General features: G+C 37.4%; 1 protein-coding gene across 5 annotated transcripts in view; it reads right to left on the bottom strand.

Moving 5' to 3' along the window:
* Positions 1–25,540, bottom strand: part of LOC134844126 (beta-1,3-galactosyltransferase 5-like) — a 207,975-nt gene extending 182,435 nt beyond the window's left edge. The window contains exons 1-2 of one of the 5 annotated variants that reach the window (XM_063860639.1): positions 24,717–25,397; positions 20,793–20,922 (exon numbers count right to left, since the gene is read on the bottom strand). The gene's annotated coding sequence lies outside the window, so the exon portion shown is untranslated. Of the gene's footprint in view, positions 1–20,792; positions 20,923–24,416; positions 25,398–25,459 lie in introns of those variants that run through there. The other 4 variants (XM_063860638.1, XM_063860640.1, XM_063860637.1 and 1 more) reach the window with 4 other exon arrangements.
* Positions 25,541–26,332: the final 792 nt, after the last annotated feature.

The following is a 26,332-nucleotide window of genomic DNA, read 5'->3' on the forward strand; positions in this document are numbered from 1 at the left end:
CCTTATCCATAGAAACACTTTCTATAAACCTATTCAGAAAGGTTTTGTTGAGCAATGCCGAAAAAATTACCCCTTTTGAGAAAAATTCAAAAAACACATTTTTGGTTAACTCAAAAAAGTAGAAAAAGTGGGAAAAGGGGTCTTCAAAATGAAACCATCCAAAAGTGGCATTAACTAACTGCCATTTTTTTGTGAATTCAGACCCGCATACAAAAAATTACGAAGATCCTACGTGAAGTTTTTGAGAACAGATTAGTTTCTCCGGAATTTTGGTAGTACTAATTTCATTACTGTACTTATAATTAAAGTCAAATCAAAAAGTCGTAAAAACTTCAATTTTTAATCAATTTTGACAAATAAATGATTAAAACCCACTAAATTGGCTATAGCAAGTTCGATTCTACCATCAGAAACCATTTTTTCCCATTTCTGAAAATTTTCATTTTTTAAAAAATAAATGTTGAGTCACAAACGGGAAAAATTATACTTTTTCAAAAATTCAAAAAAAATTGATCCATTTAAACTAATTCATCAGGCAACACGTTAGGAACCTGTTCAGACTGGTTTCCATGATCAAAGCAGCAAATGTCACCCATTTTGAGAAAAGTCGAAAAAACACCTTTTTAGTTAACTCAAAAAAGTGGAAAAAGTGGAGAAAGGGGTCTTCAAAACGAAACCATCCAAAAGTGGCATTAACTAACTGCCATTTTTTTGTGAATTCAGACCCGCATGCAAAAATTTACGAAAATCCTACGTGAAGTTTTTGAGAACAGATTAGTTTCTCGGGAATTTTGGTAGTACTATTTTTATTACTATAATTATAAATAAAGTCAAAACTAAAAGTCGTAAAAACTACAATTTTTAATCAATTTTGACAAATTAATGATCAAAACGCACTAAATTGGCTATGGCAAGTTCGAATGTACCATCAGAAACCATTTTTTCCCATTTTTGAAAATTTTCATTTTTTTGAAATTAAATGTTGAGTCACAAACCGGAAAAAACAAACTTTTTCAAAAAGTCAAAAAAAATTGTTCCATTTAAACTTATCCATTAGGTCACACGTTGGGAACCTGTTCAGAATAGTTTTCATAATCATAGCAGCAAAATTTACCCATTTTGAGAAAAGTCAAAAAAACACCTTTTTAGTTAACTCAAAAAAGTGGAAAAAGTGGGAAAAAGGGTCTTCAAAATGAAACCATCCAAAAGTGGCATTAACAAACTGCCATTATTTTCTAAATTTAGACCCGCATGCAAAAAATTAGGAAATTCTGACGTGCGGTTTTGCAGAAGTCGATAGTTTCTGGGCATTAGTAACAACGTAAAAAATTTTTTGCTTTTTGACCGGAAGGGGCCCCTACCCCTTCCTAATTTCTTTTTGTGCTACACGCGACCATCTAGCACCCTCAAGGTCACGTGTTGGATTTTTGTTTTTGGTATTTTCTGAAATCAAAAGAGAGCGTGGTCATGCATCGACATCATGTGCTCAAGCAAATACGTGGACTTCTACGCATTCCCATTAGCAATGCGCCCTTCGGGCGCAAATGCCAATGCTCAATTAATTCTGGCAGGTAAAAATTTTTTAAAGAATAATTCTGATGAATTTTAACTTAAACTACCACCAAAAAACGGATAGATTTCAAAGTGTGAAACAATCAAGTTTTTGCTAATACCGGGCATGCAGTGAGACTGATTTCAGCAAAAATAAAATGGAAAATGAAGGAAATGGAAAGAAAAAAATTGTTCAAAATAAGAATGCATTATCAAAAACTTATTTGATCTCCGCTAATGCCATAAATCCGATCAAACTGATTCCAGATTTTAAGCGTAGAGTTAACGGTTACGGCTGCTCCCTCTACAGGTCCCAGAGGGACCGAGTGAGCATCCTACCTCGATCCAGGATAACGGATAGTTGTTTTTAATTTTTCACAAAATTTTTTTCACTAATGCTTGTTTTCAATTCCTCATGAAAAGCTGTATAAATTTTAAAAAAATTGATTTTATTAATCAATGCTTCCAAGATCCAAGAACAACTGATGTTAGGGGGTTACAAATGCGGTTGGTGAAAACTAGTAAGGGATAATGATGAGAAAAATTGTAGGTTTTCTAATGAATTTAAAAACAGTTTTTTTCTTTTTTCTTTTGTAAATCGGGAGAAATGAATCAGTTTTTTTTTGTTTTCCTCGCACCACCCACTGTTCTTAAAAAATGAAGATTCCTGTTCTAGCCGTTTATAACACTTTGGCAGAAACAACATCAATATGATGTAAAATGTTTTAAAAAAGAGAAAAAATTAAAAATTATGTTTTTTTTTAAAAAAGTCAAAAATTTGTAATTTTCAAAATTGAAAAAAAATGAAAAATAATTGCATATTACGATTCAGCGTACCCAACTTAGTGGGTCTAGCATTTTAAATTACCAAAAAATGTTGAAAATTGTAGATTTTATGAAGTTTTCATTCTGGCTATGTTTCCTTGTCGCCTCCACTTAAGGCACCTTTGAGCCAACTTGAGAAACTGGAACCTAAACAAGCTATGCAGATAGTCTGAATGAGCCATTTTTAGCTTGATAAATCGCCTGGAAGAAAAAAAAATCCAGAAAAGAAAGAAAATTTTGAACTTTAACCTTTTTTCTTCTTCAAATGGCGATACTTAGAATAATTTTTCAGCTGAAAAGTTCAAAAAAAATCAAAAAATTCGAATTTTGAAAATTTTTTAAAAAAATCTCATCAGTCTGTTTATTGGAGTCTTCGAGGTTTTTGGAGACCTTATCTGGCGACTAACAACAAGTGGATCACTAATTTTAAAATTTTGAGAAAGGTCAAAAAAACATGTTTTTTCGACTTTTTTGACAGAATTCCGAAAGCAATATCTTGGCTAAAAACAAGAATGAGGGCCTAAAATTAGTACAAACAGTACTCCCACATAAGGTACATTAGGGTGGAAACAAAAAATTTACTCTGACTCAATAATCGTTTTTTAACTTTATTTCTGAACAAGAAATTGAAAAGAAATCAAAAACTTAAAAATTTTTTGAAAAAAATGATTGTTTTGAAAAAGTGCCAATTTTTAGCTGAAACTTTTCATTTTAGCTAAGAAAACCAGAGCAATGCCCTTTAAGCTCAATTAAATTAATATAGCAAATTGTTTTCAAGTTTTTTCGTTAAAGCCTTTCATTTTGAAAAAGTATTCAAAAATGGGTAAAAAAAAGTCAAAAAAATCAGTTTTCTCCGATTCAAAAACCTCCACTACCATGATGATTAGTGCATTAGATAGGACTGCTGAGATCAATTTAGACGTTTTTTCATAAGTATATCGAAATTTTTACTTATTTTTGAGAATTAAGCAAAATAAAAACTTTTCCCAAATTGGGCAAAAAGCCCAAATTAGCCCAAACACCTGTTAAAAATTGTTGGGTCAAAAAATCACAAAAGGAAACCCCTATTCGTTTGACATTTTAGGGCCGCATGCAAAAAATTAGACCAATCTAACCTGACAATTTCGAGAATCAACTTTTTTGTCAAAATTCTCTAAAGACCAATTTAGGGAGATTACTTGTACCGGTGGGGGCCCTACCCCACCTAAAAAATTTTTGAAATGTTGGAACGCGGCCACCTAGAGGTTACTCTTTCGCCCCACCCACCCGACCTAAGCCTTTACCCACCCACCTGATCAGTCAGGTCGCTTCCACGTCGTCTTTTTAAATTTGATTAATTCCGTAGCTGGAATCGATTAATGGTATTGCCTAAGAAATAAAAGATTGACAGACACGACTGTTTGATAGAGACTTTTTCGGATCTTTTTTTCTAATACATTTTCAAAATTATATCCTGAAATTAATCATGCGCCTTCATCACATATGTCATCGAAGCAAATAGAGTATCGTGTTGGTTCCATAAATGTATCCCAGTATCCACAATGCTAAGAAGCAGGAAAACTAAAATACCTTTCTATTAAATTTGAGATTCAATGTCTCTTGAAGGAAAAGAAAACGCTCTCCTAGGGTGCAAGTTTTCCGCAAAAACTGTATAAGCTGAAACATAACAGCACAACATATCGGCTGCTCTCTATTTCTCTGCTCTTTATTCGAGGTCCCGGATGCCCCTACCTGGGACCACAAGGGTCCCAGGGCGCATCCTATAAGGATTAAAGCATCAAACGTGCAATCATGAAATGAGAAATTGTAATCACTTATTACAATTTTTCATATTTCATTTTGCTCAGCAATCAATAAACTGTTGTATTTTTAACTTGAAGAGCCTCTTATATTATCAAACAAAATTTTTCGATAAAAATTACATTTTTTTTTAGTTTTTCAAACAAAATTTTCAAAATTGAAACAAAAGAAAACCCTGCATTTCTTTGCAGTAACTAAGTCAATGCACTGTAGCTACACTAGTGAATGTAAAACATAGTTAAAAAAACGGACAACTGAATCTGGTTTTTTAAATTTAATGTTTTTTTGTTTGGCTTTTAAATAGGATCACGTCAATTAATAATTGAAATTGAGCAAACAAGAATATAACACTCGCAATTTTTGTTCAAAATTGACTAGAAAAACGATAAAACCACTCTATATTGCCTATGGCAAGCTCAAAACATCCATCAAAAACCACTTTTGTTCACTTTTAAAATTGAATTATTTTTCGACCAAAAAAAGTTAGAGATGAAATTGAAAAAAAAACGAAAATTTACCTAATTTGAAAAAATTGGTGTCAAATTGCCTTATCCATAGAAACACTTTCTATGAACCTATTCAGAAAGGTTTTGTTGAGCAATGCCGAAAAAAATACCCCTTTTGAGAAAAATTCAAAAAACACATTTTTGGTTAACTCAAAAAAGTGGAAAAAGTGGGAAAAGGGGTCTTCAAAATGAAACCATCCAAAAGTGGCATTAACTAACTGCCATTTTTTTGTGAATTCAGACCCGCATGCAAAAAATTACGAAGATCCTGCGTGAAGTTTTTGAGAACAGATTAGTTTCTCCGGAATTTTGGTAGTACTAATTTCATTACTGTACTTATAATTAAAGTCAAATCAAAAAGTCGTAAAAACTTCAATTTTTAATCAATTTTGACAAATAAATGATCAAAACCCACTAAATTGGCTATAGCAAGTTCGAATCTACCATCAGAAACCATTTTTTCCCATTTCTGAAAATTTTCATTTTTTAAAAAGTAAATGTTGAGTCACAAACGGGAAAAATCATACTTTTTCAAAAATTCAAAAAAAATTGATCTATTTAAACTGATTCATCAGGCAACACGTTAGGAACTTGTTCAGAATGGTTTCCATGATCAAAGCAGCAAAAGTCACCCATTTTGAGAAAAGTCGAAAAAACACCTTTTTAGTTAACTCAAAAAAGTGGAAAAAGTGGAGAAAGGGGTCTTCAAAACGAAACCATCCAAAAGTGGCATTAACTAACTGCCATTTTTTTGTGAATTCAGACCCGCATGCAAAAATTTACGAAAATCCTACGTGAAGTTTTTGAGAACAGATTAGTTTCTCGGGAATTTTGGTAGTACTATTTTTATTACTATAATTATAATTAAAGTCAAAACTAAAAGTCGTAAAAACTACAATTTCTTATCAATTTCGACAAATTAATGATCAAAACGCACTAAATTGCCTATGGCAAGTTCGAATATACCATCAGAAACCATTTTTTCCCATTTTGAAAATTTTCATTTTTTTGAAAATAAATGTTGAGTCAGAAACGGGAAAAATGAAATTTTTTCAAAAAGTCAAAAAAAATTGTTCCATTTAAACTTATTCATTAGGCCACACGTTGGGAACCTGTTCAGAATGGTTTTCATGATTATAGCAGCAAAATTTACCCATTTTGAGAAAAGTCGAAAAAACACCTTTTTAGTTAACTCAAAAAAGTGGAAAAAGTGGGAAAAAGGGTCTTCAAAATGAAACCATCCAAAAGTGGCATTAACAAACTGCCATTATTTTCTAAATTCAGACCCGCATGCAAAAAATTAGGAAATTCTGACGTGCGGTTTTCCAGAAGTCGATAGTTTCTAGAAAAATGTACCACTGTAAAAAATTTTCTACCTTTTGACCGGGAGGGGCCCCTACCCCTCCCTAATTGCTTTTTGTGCTACACGCGACCATCAAGTAAAAGCTAGCTACTGTTAAACTGAGTAAAAATATTGTGTGATTGCATTTGTTGAATCCAGAGACATGTCATTGAGTGTGTCAAAACTTGACAGCAGAATCCAAGTACCGAATTGTTGTAATACCTAACTGCAAATAATTCGTAACAAAAATTTTGTCGCCATATAAAAAAATTTAACGCGGAATCCACAGCGAGCGAGTATTAAAATAGCGGAAAGATCGAAGAACTAAGCTAAGCATTTGAAGCTGCAGTGTGTTATAATTTTTTAAGAATAATTGCTCAACAGCAAAAAGATTCTTAAAAATTGCGTCCTGAATGAAGAACCACCCGAATGTTCTGACTGCGTATTAAAATCGATTAAAATTTTGATGATAGTTAAACTTTTTTTCATTCTTTCATTATTTTATCCCTACGCGCTATGTTAATTGCATTGGGATTTATTTCGGTAGCCGAATAAAAAGAGTTAATTGTCTACCTCAATTCAATTTGGATGATTTAAATCGACACCTACACTTTAATATTGCGATTTATCCAGAGGTCAAACTAAGAATTTTCAAACCCGCATAACCTAACAAAAATCAATGGCTGTGAAAAATTATTCTTTCAGTTTTTAGACAGTTATTGTTCCGACTTTCGATACGAAAGTGACGGAATATTTGTGCTGGGGGTGGGTTTTTTTTTCTTCAGACAAATTTCGACTTTTTAACTAGCCATTTTTGACGGAGTTTTTTTATATCATTCGAAAGGTATTGTTGTCCTGAGCTTAAATTTGAAAAGATTTTTTGCCTGTGATCATTTTTTGTAAATTTTCGGGGGTTTAAAGATTGCCATTTTGGCCGATTTGGGACAATTAACGCGCGATATATTTCGCGCTATTAACGCGAAGGCGGAGAGTTAATTCGTCTTAGAAATCGTTCCAAATTGGTTGAAAGAAGCTTATTTGCCATAATTGATTTGTTTCAAGGAGCGAAATCTATCCTTTTGTACTTTATATGGCGTGTGGGGGGATAATTTTCATAAAAAATTTCAAATTTTAGAAATTTTTTTTTCTTTTTGTTTTATTTCATTTAATTTTTAAATGTTATTTCAAAAACATTTAAAAATTAAATGAAATAAAACTAAGCAAAGCATTTGAAGATGCAGTGTGTTATAATTTTTAAAAAATAATTACTCAACAGCAAAAAGATTTTTAAAAATTGCGTCCTGAATGAAGAACCACCCGAATGATCCATAAACCTCAAAAAGCATCTTGTATCGAGCAGTCTTGTATGTTACGAGCAGTCTTGTATCTTTTGATAATTAGAAAAAAAATCCCGTCAAAGGCTAAGTAAAAACCAAAACTTTTCTGGAAGAAACATGCACCACGAGCATAAATAGGTAAATATTCCATCCTTTTAATCAAAAATGGACATAAAAGTACTGTTTGTTCACGTATCCGACGAAGCAACTTTTACATGATCAAAGAAGACAAACCTTTTTTAAATTTTTAATCAATTTCGTGGGAGAATTATTTAACGAATGAAGCAAACAAAGAGAAGAGAGTATTTAGTCCTTAATAAAGTCCACGATAGGCATAATGTAAATTAATTTCTTCATTTCTCGTACATGACGCCGAACTTTATCAATGTGGTAGATTTGAACAGTTACAACAGGGGTTATCAGAAACGCTTAAGAATCATCAAAGTCAGGTCTAATTTCTCAGCTGAGAGCCCTTTCATTTAACGTTATATCTGTTAAAAATATTTATATCAGATATTTATAAGATCCTTAAAAAAAGTTCGGCTGCCTTTTGATTTCTTTTTTAAGTTAAAGGAAAATATATTTTTCGTTTGAGTTTTATATGAGTGTAGTCTCTAATTGCGAGGTTTTTTAAAGAAATTACTGCAAACCAAAAATTACAACACAAATTTTGGCCTTTTTTTAAAACTTTACCCGCAGTGCACATGCTTTCCCCAAAATAGAGTTTTCCTAGCACTCTGGGAGACTGGGAAAATGAAATTGGTGTCGAACAAATAAAAAAATTGACCAAATTAAACATTTATTTTTGTCAAAATTACCGCCCTCCTGAGAAAAAGCCCAGGGTTAGCTAAGTCCGCCCCAAATCAGCACCAAAAACAAAAATCGGTCTCTATGTTTTGATATTCAATTCAATCTACCAAAAACAAAGGCTTTATGTGCTGAAAACGATTATTGTTTGTGCCAAATTTTTAATGCCGAACACGAACGGTTCAAAGCCAAAAGTTGCAATTTATTTTCTTAGTTTTAATGGCTTATCATCTTTTTACTGTTTTCCATAGCATCTGATTAGCACAATTCTTGTCAAAAAATGCAAACATCGTGGAAAATGAGGGCGTTTAATAGGAATTGAAGATACCGTCTAAAAATAAATGGCCTGCAGTGGTTAAAGCGCAGTAATCAGGAAACACAGCTTTGTAATTATCATAACAGGTAAGAGACAAGTTTTCCTCGAAAGACAATGTGATAATCGATGTTTATAAGAAATAGTTGTGATTAAGATTTCCCGTTTATTTGAGCAGAAGTAGTATAAAAACAAACGCAGTATAATTACAAAGAAAATAGTACCTTTTTGAACTGAGGAGATATTGCGGCGATATTTAATGCTATTTTGTCAGCAGTAATGAAAGGCGTAGCGTATTAATAATGCATTTAATAAAAAAACTTGATTGAATAGAATAAAAAATTCAGAAGGGAACTTGCTTTTAAAAGAGTCTTACCAGAAATTTGAACCATATGATTTGTTTAGATTACGTAATTGCAGCCATTTTCCAATAAATACTTCTTCAATCAATTTCATGAATAGTGCAGTTTTCCAGTTAGATTTTTTAAATTGACTTTGCATAGATTCAGTTTGAATGGATCGGAAATAAGATGTCATTCTTATATCCTGTAAAGCTATCTAGGATCTAGGATTTTCACTGCTGTTTTTCAACAAAATTCAGCAGCCCTGTACTTGAAGCAATTTAATTCATTTGTTGATTTCATTGAAGCTTTATGATCAAAATATGATCATGAGTCAATTTTCTCAACTGGTTTCTCTCACCATCTTCAAAAGTCGCGCCGTATCCACCTCGGTCGCGGAATTTTTTTTGGTCGCACCATCTCCGCCTTGGTCTCGAAAGTGGCGCCGTCTCCGCGTCGGTCGCAAAAATCTAGAAACGGCTGAGTTTTGTCGCGCCGGTTGCGCCGTCTTCCCTTTGGTCGCAAAAATTTCGGCCGAGTTTTTTGGTCGCCAAAATCTGGAGTTGCAAATCTTGGTCGCGAAGGTCGCTACGGATCATTGTGGTCGCGAAAGTCTGGAAATGCCAAGTTTGGTCGCGAAATTTTGAACATGCTGGACATGACTCGTGGACCTGACAGTCTGGACATGACTCGTAGACCTCAATCGTTTTTTGTCCGTAGAGTCTTGTCAAACCTTAGAGAATTTTTATACAGGATTTTGTTTCAGTGAATGTCAGCGGGGAGATGCTAACTTGGACAGATCAACTTACACATATCAAAGTTGCACAGATCAAATTACCCATATCAAAGTTGCACAGATCAAATTTTTGTCGGCAAAATCTTTGATTTATTAAGTGAAAAGTAGTTGTTCTAAAAATAATCATAATGGAAAAACAGACAATGTTTTTAAATAAAAGGTCAAAAGAGTGAGTACAAGACGGGCATATGTAAATAACTGCTCACAGTTTTAGATTTCAAAAATTCGTTCCAAAAAACAGCATGGCTGACCTCAAACATGCGAAACATCAAATAAGTAAGTATAAACTAAAAATTAAAATCGTTTAATTAATGTTTGAAGAAGTTTCAAAAGTAAAACTAAGCAATATTTGGTTTCAGAAGCAAACCTGGGTTGCTACAGTTTGATATAATGATTTCTAAATTTGCATCTTGCAATATTTAGACCTTAAACTTCGGGCTATATCGAAAAAAGTTACATTTTAAGAGGCAAATATTGGTTAAAAAGACTCGTGGTAGCTATGAGCAGTTGCTAACAAGTTTTATAGTTCTAACATCTCAGCCTTTCTAAATTACCTGAATTTTGACGGCAGTCTCGTAGGTTTCAAGTTTTTTTTCCACTGCGTACACAGAATCCAAACTTGCAAACAACGATTAGTTGTAAAAAAAATTATTCGCTTACTCGAGATTTTGCGTTTTTGCATCTACAAGATGTTTCTCTTCTGTATCTAATCAATGCAAGTTGTTCGAGTCAAAAACTTTTGGAACAATGGTTTATTCCTTTGCAGGTTAAAAATATTTTCTTTTCATTAATTTTTTCCATTACTTAAACTGCTTGAAACTTTTCATAATTCGCGCGAACCATGTTACGACTTTGCGCTACTCATGCTGCCACTTTGCGCTATCATGTTACGACATTGCGCGACTCATGTAGCGACTTTGCGCTCCCATGTTACGACATTGCGCGACTCACGTAGCGACTTTGTGCGACCCAAGTTGTGCCTTTGCGCGAATCATGCTGCGACTTTGCGCGACCCATTTTTACCTATGTTGCGATTTTGATCAACCCAAGTTTCGAAATTAGTGCGACTCAACCTTTTTGTGGGAGTATGAAGTTTCGGTCGCAGAAATCCCAATTCGGCAACCCAATTCGATCGCAACTTGAGTCGCGGACTTCGGCGCGTGTCAAAAAAAAATTGGTTGTTCAATTATTCAAAAATGCTACTTACAAATATTCTTAGCTGATTTAAGATCATCTCAGTATCGTTTCATGAAATTTTCATAATCGTTGATGTAGGCAAGCAATTTTGTTGGAGCTAGATTTTACAAAAATGATATATATTAAACTTAAGTTTAAACAAGATTCTTTTTTTTCGTGTAAGACAGTGTTGATTTGAAATCGGAAAAACCTAATAAAACTTAAAACTGGAAATTTGAGCAAATGATTCCCTCAAATTGGTTTGGAAAAAGTTATGAAAACACGATCAGCTATGGATTTTACCTGAAAACTGTGATAATTTTTTTTGCTAAAATAGAACCCAATGTTTAGCTCAGCAAAGAGAGATAGTTTTATCGCACCTTTCCCAAAAAATAGATCAAACTAACATGAAAGTGAGAGCTTTACGTTATCAACAAAATTAGGGTTGTTAATACCCGCAATGAGATTCTAAGGCTAATAATCAGTTAAAGTCGAATTTCGTGGTCACGAATGTTAAAATCGACTATTATTACACTTTGTGACCACACAATCGATTATAATCTATTATACGCCATTGTTTCCAAAGAGTTTCAATCGATCATAATCTATTTAATTTCCGTTGAACTGGGTCACAAGGAATTATAATTAGTCTAAATGTTTACAATGTTTTCTACGTCTCTTACACTAATGCATTTTTAAACCTGCTCACTCAATTGTTGCAAAACGACATCCATGACACTTTCTACACCCTTCTGTCTGAAATAATTCAACTTTTGCCCTCATGCCTCAATGTTTTTCACCCTAAAACACTTAACCCTCTCCACTCCCTCTCCCCATATCCCTTCCCCTCCTCATCACCCTTCCCGTCTAAAGGTTTACCATGTTTTTGAAAAGTTTGCAGCTTTTTCTACAATTCTTACACTAATGCATTTGTAAACCTACTCACTCAATTGTTGCAAAACGACATCCATGACACTTTCTACACCCTTCTGTCTGAAATAATTCAACTTTTGCCCTCATGCCTCAATGTTTTTGACCCTAAAACACTTAACCCTCTCCACTCCCTCTCCCCATATCCCTTCCCCTCCTCATCACCCTTCCCCTCTAAAGGTTTACCATGTTTTTGAAAAGTTTGCAGCTTTTTCTACAATTCTTACACTAATGCATTTGTAAACCTACTCACTCAATTGTTGCAAAACGACATCCATGACACTTTCTACACCCTTCTGTCTGAAATAATTCAACTTTTGCCCTCATGCCTCAATGTTTTTGACCCTAAAACACTTAACCCTCTCCACTCCCTCTCCACTCCCTCTCCCCATATCCCTTCCCCTCCTCATCACCCTTCCCCTCTAAAGGTTTACCATGTTTTTGAAAAGTTTGCAGCTTTTTCTACAATTCTTACACTAATGCATTTGTAAACCTACTCACTCAATTGTTGCAAAACGACATCCATGACACTTTCTACACCCTTCTGTCTGAAATAATTCAACTTTTTCCCTCATGCCTCAATGTTTTTGACCCTAAAACACTTAACCCTCTCCACTCCCTCTCCCCATATCCCTTCCCCTCCTCATCACCCTTCCCCTCTGAAGGTTTACCATGTTTTTGAAAAGTTTGCAGCTTTTTCTACAATTCTTACACTAATGCATTTGTAAACCTACTCACTCAATTGTTGCAAAACGACATCCATGACACTTTCTACACCCTTCTGTCTGAAATAATTCAACTTTTGCCCTCATGCCTCAATGTTTTTGACCCTAAAACACTTAACCCTCTCCACTCCCTCTCCCCATATCCCTTCCCATCCTCATCACCCTTCCCCTCTAAAGGTTTACCATGTTTTTGAAAAGTTTGCAGCTTTTTCTACAATTCTTACACTAATGCATTTGTAAACCTACTCACTCAATTGTTGCAAAACGACATCCATGACACTTTCTACACCCTTCTGTCTGAAATAATTCAATTTTTGCCCTCATGCCTCAATGTTTTTGACCCTAAAACACTTAACCCTCTCCACTATCTCTCCCATATCCCTTCCCCTCCTCATCACCCTTCCCCTCCCACACCTAACCGCAACGACTAAGTGAGCTAATTTTTCGACCACCGCGACTAATTTTCTGACCGCCGAAGCCGAGATTTACATTTCGACAGCCGCGATTAGTTACTCGACCGCCACGACTAATTTTTTGACAACCACTTCTAACTTTTTGACCACCGTGACTCATTTTTGACCGTCGCGACTAACTTTTCTACTAAGCCGCGACTATTTTTTGACCACCGCGACTAATTCTTTGACCGCCCCGACTAATTTTTTGACCACCGCGACTAATTTGACCACCGCGACTAATTTTGTGACAGTCGCGACTAAGTTTTCGACCAGCGCGACTAATTTTCTGACCGCCGACGCCGAGTTTTACATTTCGACAACCGCGACTAGTTACTCGACCGCCGCGACCAATTTTTTGACTACCGCGACCATTTTTTAAGCCTTTACGGGCCATTTTTTGGCATCGGCGACCAATTTTTTGATCGCCGCGACAATTTTTTGACCATGCCACGACTTAATTTTTGAATGGCGCGATTAAAGATTCGACCATGCGGCGACTCAGTTTTCGAACGCCGCGACTAATTTTTCGACCACCGCGACCTTTTTTTTTTACAATTTCTGGGCCAATTTCCGACAATGCCGGGTGTAAGTATTCGACCACCGCGGCTAAATTTTCCACCGTCGCGACTCATTATTAGACTAGGCCGCAACTATTTTTTCGACCACTGCGACTAATTTTTGGTCACCGCGACTAATTTTTCGACCGTCACGGTTAAATTTTCAACCATGCCGCAGCTAATTTTTTGACCGCCGCGACCAAGTTTTCGACCAGCGCGACTAATTTTCTGACCGCCGACCCCGAGACGTACATTTTGACAGCCGCGACTACTTACTCGACCGCCGCGACTAATTTTTGACCATCGCGACTAATTGTTTGACCATCGCGATTAAATTTTTAACCAGGCTGCGACTAATTTTTGACCGCCGCGACTAATTTTCCGACGGTCTTGTCTAATTTTTCGACCGTCCCGACTAACTTTTAAACAGCCTCGACTAATTCTTTGACCACTTCGACTAAATTTTCGACCACCGCGATTAATTTTTCGACCACCACGATTAATTTTTCGACCGTCGCAATTAAATTTTCAACCATGCCTCGACAAATTTTTCGACCGCAGCGACTAACTTTTTGACCACCGCGTCTAATTTTTTGACCGACGGTCGAACAATAATCGCGGCAGTCAAAAAGTTGGTTGCGATGGTCCAAAAACAAATCTCTGCTGTCGGAAAACTAGTCGTGGCTGTCGGAACTCAGTCGCAGCGGTCAAATAATTAGTCGGCACTAATTTTTCGACCGTCGCGACTAACTTTTTGATCAAGCCGCGATCAAATTTGCGACAGCCGCGACTAGTTTTTCGACCACCACGACTAATTTTTTGACAACCACTACTAATTTTTTGACCACCGTGACTAATTTTTGACCGTCGTGACTAATTTTTCCACTAGGCCGGGACTACTTTTTGACCACCGCAACTAATTTTTTGGCCACCGCGACTAATTTTCTGACCGTCGCGATTGAATTTTCAAACATGCAACAGCTAATTTTTCGACCGCCGCGACTCAGTTTTCGACCAGCGCGAGTAACTTTTTGACCGCCGACGCCGAGATTTACATTTCGACAACCGCGAATAGTTACTCGACCGCCGCGACCAATTTTTTGACCACCGCGACTAATTTTTTGACCGTCGCGACAAAGTTTTTGACCAGCGCGACTAATTTTTTGATCAAGCCGCGATCAAATTTGCGACAGCCGCGACTAGTTTTTCGACCACCACGACTAATTTTTTGACAATCACTACTAATTTTTTGACCACCGTGACTAATTTTTGACCGTCACGAATAATTTTTCCACTAGGCCGGGACTACTTTTTGACCACCGCAACTAATTTTTTGGCCACCGCGACTAATTTTCTGACCGTCGCGATTGAATTTTCAACCATGCAACAGCTAATCTTTCGACCGCCGCGACTCAGTTTTCGACCAGCGCGAGTAACTTTCTGACCGCCGACGCCGAGATTTACATTTCGACAACCGCGAATAGTTACTCGACCACCGCGACCAATTTTTTGACCACTGCGACTAATTTTTTGACCATCGCGACAAAGTTTTTGACCAGCGCGACTAATTTTTTGACCGCCGACGCCGAGTTTTACATTTGGACAGCCGCAACTAGTTACTCGACCGCCGCGACCAATTTTTGTACTACCGCGACTATTTTTTAAGCCTTTACGGGCCATTTTTTGGCCTCGGTGAGCAGTTTTATTATCTCCGCGACAATTTTTTGACCATGCCCACACTAAATTTTTGAATGCCGCGATTAATGTTTCGACCATGCCGCGACTCAGTTTTCGACCGCCACGACTAATTTTTTGACTACCGCGACCTTTTTTTTACCATTCCTGGGCCAATTTCCGACAATGCCGCGTGTAAGTATTCGACCACCGCGACTAAATTTCCCACCGTCGCGACTCATTTTTAGACTAGGCCGCAACTAATTTTTCGACCACCGCGACTAATTTTTGACCGTCGTGACTAATTTTTCCACTAGGCCGGGACTACTTTTTGACCACCGCAACTAATTTTTTGGCCACCGCGACTAATTTTCTGACCGTCGCGATTGAATTTTCAAACATGCAACAGCTAATTTTTCGACCGCCGCGACTCAGTTTTCGACCAGCGCGAGTAACTTTTTGACCGCCGACGCCGAGATTTACATTTCGACAACCGCGAATAGTTACTCGACCGCCGCGACCAATTTTTTGACCACCGCGACTAATTTTTTGACCGTCGCGACAAAGTTTTTGACCAGCGCGACTAATTTTTTGATCAAGCCGCGATCAAATTTGCGACAGCCGCGCCTAGTTTTTCGACCACCACGACTAATTTTTTGACAATCACTACTAATTTTTTGACCACCGTGACTAATTTTTGACCGTCGCGACTAATTTTTCCACTAGGCCGGGACTACTTTTTGACCACCGCAACTAATTTTTTGGCCACCGCGACTAATTTTCTGACCGTCGCGATTGAATTTTCAACCATGCAACAGCTAATTTTTCGACCGCCGCGACTCAGTTTTCGACCAGCGCGAGTAATTTTCTGACCGCCGACGCCGAGATTTACATTTCGACAACCGCGAATAGTTACTCGACCACCGCGACCAATTTTTTGACCACCGCGACTAATTTTTTGACCATCGCGACAAAGTTTTTGACCAGCGCGACTAATTTTTTGACCGCCGACGCCGAGTTTTACATTTGGACAGCCGCAACTAGTTACTCGACCGCCGCGACCAATTTTTGTACTACCGCGACTATTTTTTAAGCCTTTACGGGCCATTTTTTGGCCTCGGTGAGCAGTTTTATTATCTCCGCGACAATTTTTTGACCATGCCCACACTAAATTTTTGAATGCCGCGATTAATGTTTCGACCATGCCGCGACTCAGTTTTCGACCGCCACGACTAATTTTTTGACTACCGCGACCTTTTTTTTACCATTCCTGGGCCAATTTCCGACAATGCCGCGTGTAAGTATGCGACCACCGCGACTAAATTTCCCACCGTCGCGACTCATTTTTAGACTAGGCCGCAACTAATTTTTCGACCACCGCGACTAATTTTTTGGTCACCGCGACTAATTTTTTGACCATCACGATTAAATTTTCAACCACGCCGCAGCTAATTTTTTGACCACCGCGACTAATTTTTCGACCAGCGAGACTAATTTTCTAAACGCCGACGCCGAGAACTACATTTCGACAGCCGCGACTAGTTACTCGACCACCGCGACTAATTTTTGACCATCGCGACTAATTTTTTGACCGTCGCGATTAAATTTTCAACCATGCTGCGACTAATTTTTTTGACCACCGACACGAATTTTTTGACCGTCGTGTCTAATTTTGCGACCGTCCCGACTTATTTTTAAACAGTCTCGACTAATTCTTTGACATTTCGACAGCCGCGACTAGTTACTTGACCGCCGCGACCATTTTTTGACCATCGCGACAAAGTTTTTGACCAGCGCGACTAATTTTTTGACCGCCGACGCCGAGTTTTACATTTGGACAGCCGCAACTAGTTACTCGACCGCCGCGACCAATTTTTGTACTACCGCGACTATTTTTTAAGCCTTTACGGGCCATTTTTTGGCCTCGGTGAGCAGTTTTATTATCTCCGCGACAATTTTTTGACCATGCCCACACTAAATTTTTGAATGCCGCGATTAATGTTTCGACCATGCCGCGACTCAGTTTTCGACCGCCACGACTAATTTTTTGACTACCGCGACCTTTTTTTTACCATTCCTGGGCCAATTTCCGACAATGCCGCGTGTAAGTATTCGACCACCGCGACTAAATTTCCCACCGTCGCGACTCATTTTTAGACTAGGCCGCAACTAATTTTTCGACCACCGCGACTAATTTTTTGGTCACCGCGACTAATTTTTTGACCATCACGATTAAATTTTCAACCACGCCGCAGCTAATTTTTTGACCACCGCGACTAATTTTTCGACCAGCGAGACTAATTTTCTAAACGCCGACGCCGAGAACTACATTTCGACAGCCGCGACTAGTTACTCGACCACCGCGACTAATTTTTGACCATCGCGACTAATTTTTTGACCGTCGCGATTAAATTTTCAACCATGCTGCGACTAATTTTTTTGACCACCGACACGAATTTTTTGACCGTCGTGTCTAATTTTGCGACCGTCCCGACTTATTTTTAAACAGTCTCGACTAATTCTTTGACATTTCGACAGCCGCGACTAGTTACTTGACCGCCGCGACCATTTTTTAAGCCTTTACGGGCCATTTTTTGGCCTCGGCGACCAATTTTTTGATCGCCGCGACTTTTTTTGACCATGCCCCGACTAAATTTCTGAATGCCGCGATTATTGTTTCGACCATGGCGCGACTCAGTTTTCGACCACCGCGACTAATTTTTTGACTACCGCGACCTTTTTTTTTACCATTCTTTGGCCAATTTGCGACAATGCCACGTGTAAGTTTTCGACCACCGCGGCTAAATTTCCCACCGTCGCGACTCATTTTTAGACTAGTCCGCAACTAATTTTTCGACCACCGCGACTAATTTTTTACCGTCGCGGTTAAAACTTCAACCAGGCCGCAGCTAATTTTTTGACCGCCTCGACTAAGTTTTTGACCACCGCGACAAATTTTCTGACCGCCGAATTCGAGACCTACATTTCGACAGCCGCGACTAGTTACTTGACCTCCGCGACTAATTTTTCGACTACCGCGACCAATTTTAGGCCTTTACGGGCCATTTTTTTGACCTTCACGGTTAAATTTTCAACCATGCCGCAGCTAATTTTTTGACCGCCGCGACTAAGTTTTTGACCAGCGCGACTAATTTTCTGATCGCCGACGCCGAGATCTACATTTTGACAGCCGCGACTAGTTACTTGACCGCAGCGACTAATTTTTGACCATGGCGACTAATTTTAAAGCCTTTACGGGCGATTTTTCGGCCTCGGCGACCAATTTTTTGATCGCCGCGTCAAATTTTTGACCATGCCACGAATAAATTTTTGAATGCCGCGATTAATGTTTCGACTATGCCGCGACTCAGTTTTCGACCGCCGCGACTAATTTTTCGACTACCGCGACCTTTTTTTACCATTCCCTGGCCAATTTGCCGCGTGTAAGTATTCGACCACCCCGACTAAATTTCCCACCGTCGCGACTCATTTTTAGAATAGTCCGCAATTAATTTTTCGACCACCGCGACTGATTTTTTGACCATCGCGGTTAAAGTTTCAACCATGCCGCAGCTGATTTTTTGACCGCCGCGACTAACTTTTTGACTACCGCGACCAATTTTTTGACTACCGCGACCATTTTTTAAGCCTTTACGGGCCATTTTTTGGCCTCGGCGACGAATTTTTTGATCGCCGCGACAATTTTTTGACCATGCCCCTACTAAATTTTTGAATGCCGCGATCAATGTTTCGACCATGCCGCAAATCAGTTTTCGACCGCCGCGACTGATTTTTCGACTACCGCGCCCTTTTTCTACTATTCCTGAGCCATTTTTCGACAATGCCGCGTGTAAGTATTTGACCACCGCAAATAATTTTCCGACCGTCGCGACTCATTTTTAGACTAGGCGGCAACTAATTATTCGACCGCCGCGACTTATTTTGACCAACGCGACTGTTTTTCCGACCGCCGCGACTAATTTCTCGACCATCGCAACTAATTTGTCGACGGTCTTGACTAACTTTCAGACTAGGCCGCGACTTTTTACTCGACCGCCGCGACTAACTTTTTGTCTTCCGCAACCATTTTTCACTATTCCCGAGCCAATTTCGGCCTCCGCCACTAATTTTTTGATCACCGCGACATTTTTCCGACCATGCCGCGTTTATTTTTTCGACTGCCGCTATTAATGTTTCGACAGCTGCGACTCAATTTTCAACCGCCGACATTTACGTTTCGACCGCAGCGACAATTTTTCCGACCGGTGCGACTAATTTTTTGACCATCGCGACTATTTTTTTTTCCGTCTGGATCAAATTTTAGACCAGGCCCCGATTACTCGACCGCCACAACTTTTTTTTCGACAGCTTCGACTAATTTTCCGACCGCCAAGACTAATTTTTTTAGACTAGGCCGCGACTAAATTATTCGACCGCCGCGACGAAGTGTTTGACCATCGCAACAAATTGTTTGACCGCCGTGACGAATTTTTTGACCACTATCACGAACTTTCCTTCGGTCGCGCCGGTCGCGGTTAACATTCCTTTGGTAGCGCCAGTCGCGGTTAACTTTTTTCGGTCGCGCCGGTCACGGTTAACTTTTTTCGGTCGTGCCGATCGCGGACACATTGCCTCGATCTGCAAAGTCTGGAAATACGAAACTTTGGTTGAGGCGGTCTGAAAATTCTAATACATGGATTAACGACTAGTCGAAAAAAGATAACTTTTTTTTCGGTTTTTCTCTTCTTGGGACCTTTCTGCTCATAGACATTCTGCTTATTACGCCGTCCCCAGGTGTGACATAGATAGTGAATCTCATCCAGTATAACTAATAAAAAGAAAACAATTTGGCAATTTTTGATTAGCAGGGACTGGATTGGTAAGTGAATTTTTTTTTATCGAAGTAGGCGCCTATAAAAGTGAAAAATGTAGCAAAATATGTCACAAAAAAGGTGAAATAAAGCAAACGCAGAAACAACAGGTTATGTTTAAATTCAAAATGAAATTTTTGCGAAGCTTAAGTCCCGAGGTTTCACTTGGCTTAACAAAAGCTCCACTTCCGTTGAAGTGAAAGTGATAAAAAAAATGGCAGTTCAGTTGAAAAAGGTCATAAAAAAAGAATTAAATTGTATGTAGAATAAGAGTTTATGCATAGTTTCATAGTGAGTTCTTGCAAAGCTCAAACACTTGGGTTAAAGAAACGTTCCACTTCCGATGATATGAGAGGAGTGAAAACAAATTAAGCAGTCATTTCTCGTTAACGTTGTTAGTCGAGGTTTTCGCCAGCATTTCGTAGAAATCTTTTTTGGCCGAAAATTGCGTTTTTTTTTTTATTCTTTCACAAAAAAGAAACAATTTTGCTATTGTTACACCAAGCGCCTGCATTTTTGCTTGAATATTGATGGCTTTTTCAAGCAAAAAAGCAGTGCAAATTTCATCTGGGCACCTTCCACATTAATTCCATCAGTTTCTTTAGTTTTAAACCCATTCATAAATGAGTATTCGGTTCATGGCAAGAAAAAAACGACATCTCACCCAAGTTCCCCAGCTAGCCATAATTGGCAACGGTGGAAAACTACCAAAAAAATTGAACATCTGAGCAACTTTCTATACATCAAGATTTAATTAAATCTCTATCAAACTAAGATAAGATTTACCTGGAGAATCAACTGCTGCAACCAGAACTGCAGCCACGTTTTTGTAAATTCTGTTTTCGGTTTCGTCGATAATAAAGGTGTAACTGCAAAATCGAAATCATATTGGCCTTTTCTTGAGAATTAACACCGTCTAAACATTTCCTTCCGTAAATTACTTTGCCGAAGTTAAAACGTAACTGAACTCGCCTTCCAAAAATGCTCTAAAGTCTTGGTCATCCATTTTGGAAAAAAGCAAACTCGATTTAGCTGAAGCTTTCGCCTATTTCTCTAAACGGTTGTCGGTCGGAAAACTGACAGTCGTCCGTGCTTTCGCGTGCTGCAAACGCTCGTTCTGTACATGATTCAAAAGTTCACAGTTTCAAAATGATGCTTGACATAGGACTTTTTCTCGTGCGAAACCTTCTCGTTGAATACGTTGCCAAAAAAAAAACGGTTAAGCGCTGATTTTCACTTCAATAATTTCTTAACTCAAACACAATCGCAAACAGAACTGCAAACATATTGCCGAAAACGCAAACACTCAGAAAACAACATATTGCAGTTTTAAGTTAAATCGGTCGTTTCAATTTTAGAGTCATTAGGTGAGAGGTGAGTTTAACTCAACCGATGATTCCGTTCCCTGTTTATTAAGCAGTCAACAAACTTGCTGGCCACCACTTGCGTGTAGTGTTTTAATTTGACCAAAATTCTGTCTAACAGGTGAAGTGGTGGACAGCAAAAAGTTCTACCATCAGAAAAGATCTAAAAGCGATAAAAAACAATAAAACGTATCGGGCAAACATTTCCAAGTTGTACAGGCAAAACAAAAACTAGTGTTAGAAATCTCATTTTTGAATTAGAAATTTTTTGAGAAAGTTCATCAAGATTTGAAAAAGCCTAAGAAAATTGCTCAGTTTTTAAACTATTTATTCATTTTATTTGTAATTTTAACAGTTTTGATTCTTTTTTTATTATACCGATAAAAATTCATTGTTTTATTGTTTTGAAAGTGTGATCATAATACTTGAAAGTGATTGGTTCACACTAATTGTTACCAAAGGAAACCTACAGCTTAGTTTCAAGCTGTATTTGACCATTCAAAGTTTTTTCTTTTCGACCGCATAAGAGTAAAGAGATCTACCTAACAATCTTTCTCCCCCCCCCCCCCCCCTAATGTATCTACTAAATAATTTCCAACCCTGTAAATAAAAACAGTAAGTTTGCTCTAGTGCGTTGTAAGTAGATTCGAATTTTTCTGCCTTCTGATTGGTCGAAAGTTTGCAAGTAATCTACTTAACAAGCTCCCCCCTTTCTTGAAAAGGGCAGGGGGAGATTGTTAACCAGATTCGAGTAAAGACCAAGTTTACATCCTTTACTTCAAGCTTACCAAATTTACTTGAAACCTCAAGTAACAAACCTCAAACTTCCCGCACTTAGTAAAAAGAGAAAAGAAAAAATAATAATAGATTTTTATTTTCAGTCTCTTTAATTTCAATCAAAAATTGATTATATTTGATTTAGAATAGATTATAATCTTACTAACTTTCAAAAATGAAAACACTATAATTGATTATAATCGATTATTTTTTAAATTTTTTTTCAATTTTTTTTTAGTTATAATCCATTTTAATCGATTATAATCCACTTTAACGGATTATTGTCCATTATTTTTCAACAAACGTCATCGATTCATTTTGTTTTGAATTATAATGTTCTATGTGATTTTAGTTGGTATCATTTTATTCCATTTTTTTTCAGTTCGGTTTTTTAAAACATTTTCTGGAAATTAAAATAGTGCGACCTCAAAAAAACGCTTCGAAATGCAAAAACTTGATAATGAACTTCTTGTCATTAGTATTGATAAGGTTGAGTCAACGTCTGCCAGGGTCGCGGCCTTTTAGCTGAGGCTGAAACTAATATTATTTACCGAACGGCATTACTGTATCCTTTTTAATGGGATAGCAGTCCCCTCTGTTTGTACCCATTTGTCCCTCTTTCAATGACTGGGAAAGGTCTTCAAAATTACTCAACCTTTCAATTATTGGTTCCCTACGTGTGCCCCTGTGACTGTCTGAATATAAGTCCCTATGCGTGCCCCTGTGAAGGTCTGATTATGTGGTTCTATGTGTGCCCCTGTGAGTGTCTGAGTATATGTCCCTATGTGTTCACCTTTGAGTGTCTAGGTATGTGTCCCTATGTGTGTCCCTATGAGTGTCGGAGTGTGAGTGTGACCCTGAGGGTTCTGTTTTTTAGGTGGGAGGGATGATGTGTTAGCTAGTTTTTAAAAATAATTTTCTCATAATCTTTATTTTCATTTTGATTCTTCTGCTTATGTCTCAACCACCTGAAGGTGCATCCTACCTACACCCACCTGTCATCTGAAGGTGTACCTTACCTATATCCACCTGTCACCTGAAAGTGCATCCTACCTATTTGAAATATGAATTTAAACTACTTTGAATCAGTCTAACTTTTTGGCAAAAATATCTATCAATCACACCAATATCTCATCGATGACTTGATCAAAAGCACAGCATGAGAAAGTTTAACTTTACAGGTCAGAAAAAGTTAAAACAAAAACGAAAAAAAAAACGGGAAGCACTATGGCAAAAGGCTTCTCAGAAATCCTAGATCGGCACCTGAAGTTTTTTTCTTCGATATACTTGAAACTGGTTTCCTAGGTGAGTTATTGGAGCACAAGTCCTGAGTTTTCGAACAAGGAGAGGTTCGACATCATACGATTCTTCAATTGGACTTACCCACCTATCACCTGAAGGTGCATCCTACCTTCTTCCACCTGTCACCTGAAGGTGCATGAATAAGGTGAACTGATGAACTAAAAGAAACTGTATTTTTGGACTTACAGTTTAAACTTCATTTAAAATTGGTATTTATTGTGTTTTCATGCAGATTAGCTAACTTATAAATAATTAAATTTGATTTTTTTCATGAGGTTTTATTTTGATAGAAGAAGGGATTATAATATTTTATAATAGATTATAATAGCTTATAAGAGATTATAAAGATTATAAGAGATATTTTGAAAATTTATGATCAATTATAATTGATTATACCTAACTAAAATGTCACCAAAAATTTTATCCTTATAATGGATTATAAATCGGTTAAACATCTAAATTTGGCGCTTATAATTAATTTTATTTTTGCCAAAAGTGCGTTTATAATTTTAAAATAATCGATTATTTTCTCTTTTTACTGAGTGCGGGCTCTTACTAAAACCTTTTAGGGGGAATGGCGTTAACTTGATTCTATGTTGGAAATTTCAACTAATTAGAATTGAGTATTTCACACCGCAGCGCAATAAATTTCAATTTTTTTTTTCAGAATGCATCTATGCATCTAGAACAATCTTCTTATTGACTGGCCACCGTAACATATTTAAGTGCCCGTAAAACGCATCAAAAGACTTATCAAATCAGTCTCTTTTTAACAATCAGAGAACTTGAACATACGTTTATGGTTAGGGAAAAAAGTAATGCACAATTGAGATTTGGCACAATTATCCAATAACTTTAATAAAGAGTGGCTTCACCCTCAAATTATGTCTTCTACACAAAATGATTTCGAATTGACCCGAATAAAGGAAATTGGGAAATTGGCAAAAACAGTAAATTTCAACTTTACTTTTTGCCAAACACCAACAGCAAATATGCAGTTTGTTGCAGTTATTTTTCGTTTGTTCGAGATAAATTAGGCGTTGCCATAAATAACTGCTAAATTATATTCTCTTGAACTAAGTTGCGCATTGGAATCATTAATAACAATAAACAAAACAAAGCAAAAACGCGTTTTATCGTCTTATTTGATTAATGTAAGAGCTAAATTAAGAACAAAGACAAAGAGGGCAAATAACAGTTTGGAAAATTAGGATAACAAATTACCTTTTCCTAGTTTCGTATATCTGTGTCAAACGCGAAATCTTACCTGATGGGGTCGGGTAAAATACCCATTAAGTGTTCCGAGAGAAAGGATGTTTTGACTTGATATTAAATATATGGTCCAAGCCGCAAACGGGGTCTTCAGTGACGAATCTATTCATAATTGATTTATCAACTGGGTCTTATATCAAATTTGCGATCTATACGATACTCAACAGGGCCATAATTTGGGTCTAACCTGTTTTAGAACTATAGTTGTTAAAATAATACACAAAATGGGGCTGAGAAAGCAGACTATAGCGTTCAGATTAGGGCTACGTGCTGTAAAGGTGCTTTCCTTTCCTATTGGGGTTGAAACAGAAACACACCATGCAATATATGGGTAAGTAGTCGGTCTATAGGAATGGAAAGCAACTGCAAAAACAACAATAAGAAATGGTAATTTTTGTCAATCGAACCAAAATGAAAAAAATTCACAGCTTCTTTGTATATAAAATCACTTTCAAAGAGCTTCAATTAAAAAAATCGGCGCAAAAATAGTGCTTTAGGAATATAAAAAATATGGAAGTTTTCAACAAAAAATGGAATCTGTTGTGACAATGAATTTATTGGAATAATTTTAAAATAAAATTACTGGAATTAACATTTTAATTTGATCAATTTACTTTCGTATGAATTCAAGACGTCTAAGATGTACCGTGGAAATTGGAACGCAATTACAATGTTGTAGCATATGAGGGTATGGTGTAAAAGAGAGAAAAAACAGGAAATGAAAAAGTGATATTTTACCTGGTGTTTGATCCGCAGGACTATACGTTGCATAGGAATACCCACACGCTATGGAAATTTCAAAAATACAATAAATCTCACTTTTAAAAATCACCCGAGGCGAAAGCAAGTTGGAAGAATTGTCCCCAGTTCAAAATATAAACCACAAATTTCAATTGAATTTAACGATCAGAAGAGGCACCGAGCGTCTGCATTAACACGTTCCACAAATTTCTAAGGATTTAGACAAACGTTTTTTCAATTGGCTTATTATAAGCTAACAACTGGTTCGAAGTTCCGCGTTACAGCCCTCACCGGAATAGGTAGGAATCAGTGAGAAACAGAATGAAAATGGATGAAAATTTAGGGGGGCTGGATGGCAAAGGCGTGCCTTATGCCACTCCCCCCTTAATCCACCCCTTTGATGGCAAAAACTTTTTCATGAGATGGGTCGAAAAAGCTAAAACATCGCTTGATTCCACAGCCCGTTTGATTGGAAGTTTCAAAGAGCCCCAGAGATTCGACGCCCTCACCAACCAAAGGGTTCCCCCTTTGATATTATTTTTTGACATTTTTGGCCGACGAACCCTTAAATTTGTTCTAAAGGCGCATTGGGCGCCAATATATACTAGTTTTGAAAGGGACTGTGCAAAAAAAATCTAAATTTTTGGTCAAAATTTTGCAGTAAGTGCCCAAAAAAGCATTTGGGCTTTTCCAAAACGTGAAAACCTCGAGAAAATCCTAGATCCGCCGCTGATCAAAATCCATTCCAAGCCTTTCACAAAATCAGCCAAAAATTTTAACTTTCCTCTTTCTTCTGGTCTCATTGACGTCTTGCTGGCCTCTTCAATTCCACACAAACATTTAATGGTTTGAGCGAAAACGTGGAAAAAC

Source organism: Symsagittifera roscoffensis, chromosome 4 (genome assembly GCF_963678635.1).
Source record: "Symsagittifera roscoffensis chromosome 4, txSymRosc1.1, whole genome shotgun sequence".
Classification (NCBI taxonomy): domain Eukaryota; kingdom Metazoa; phylum Xenacoelomorpha; order Acoela; family Convolutidae; genus Symsagittifera; species Symsagittifera roscoffensis.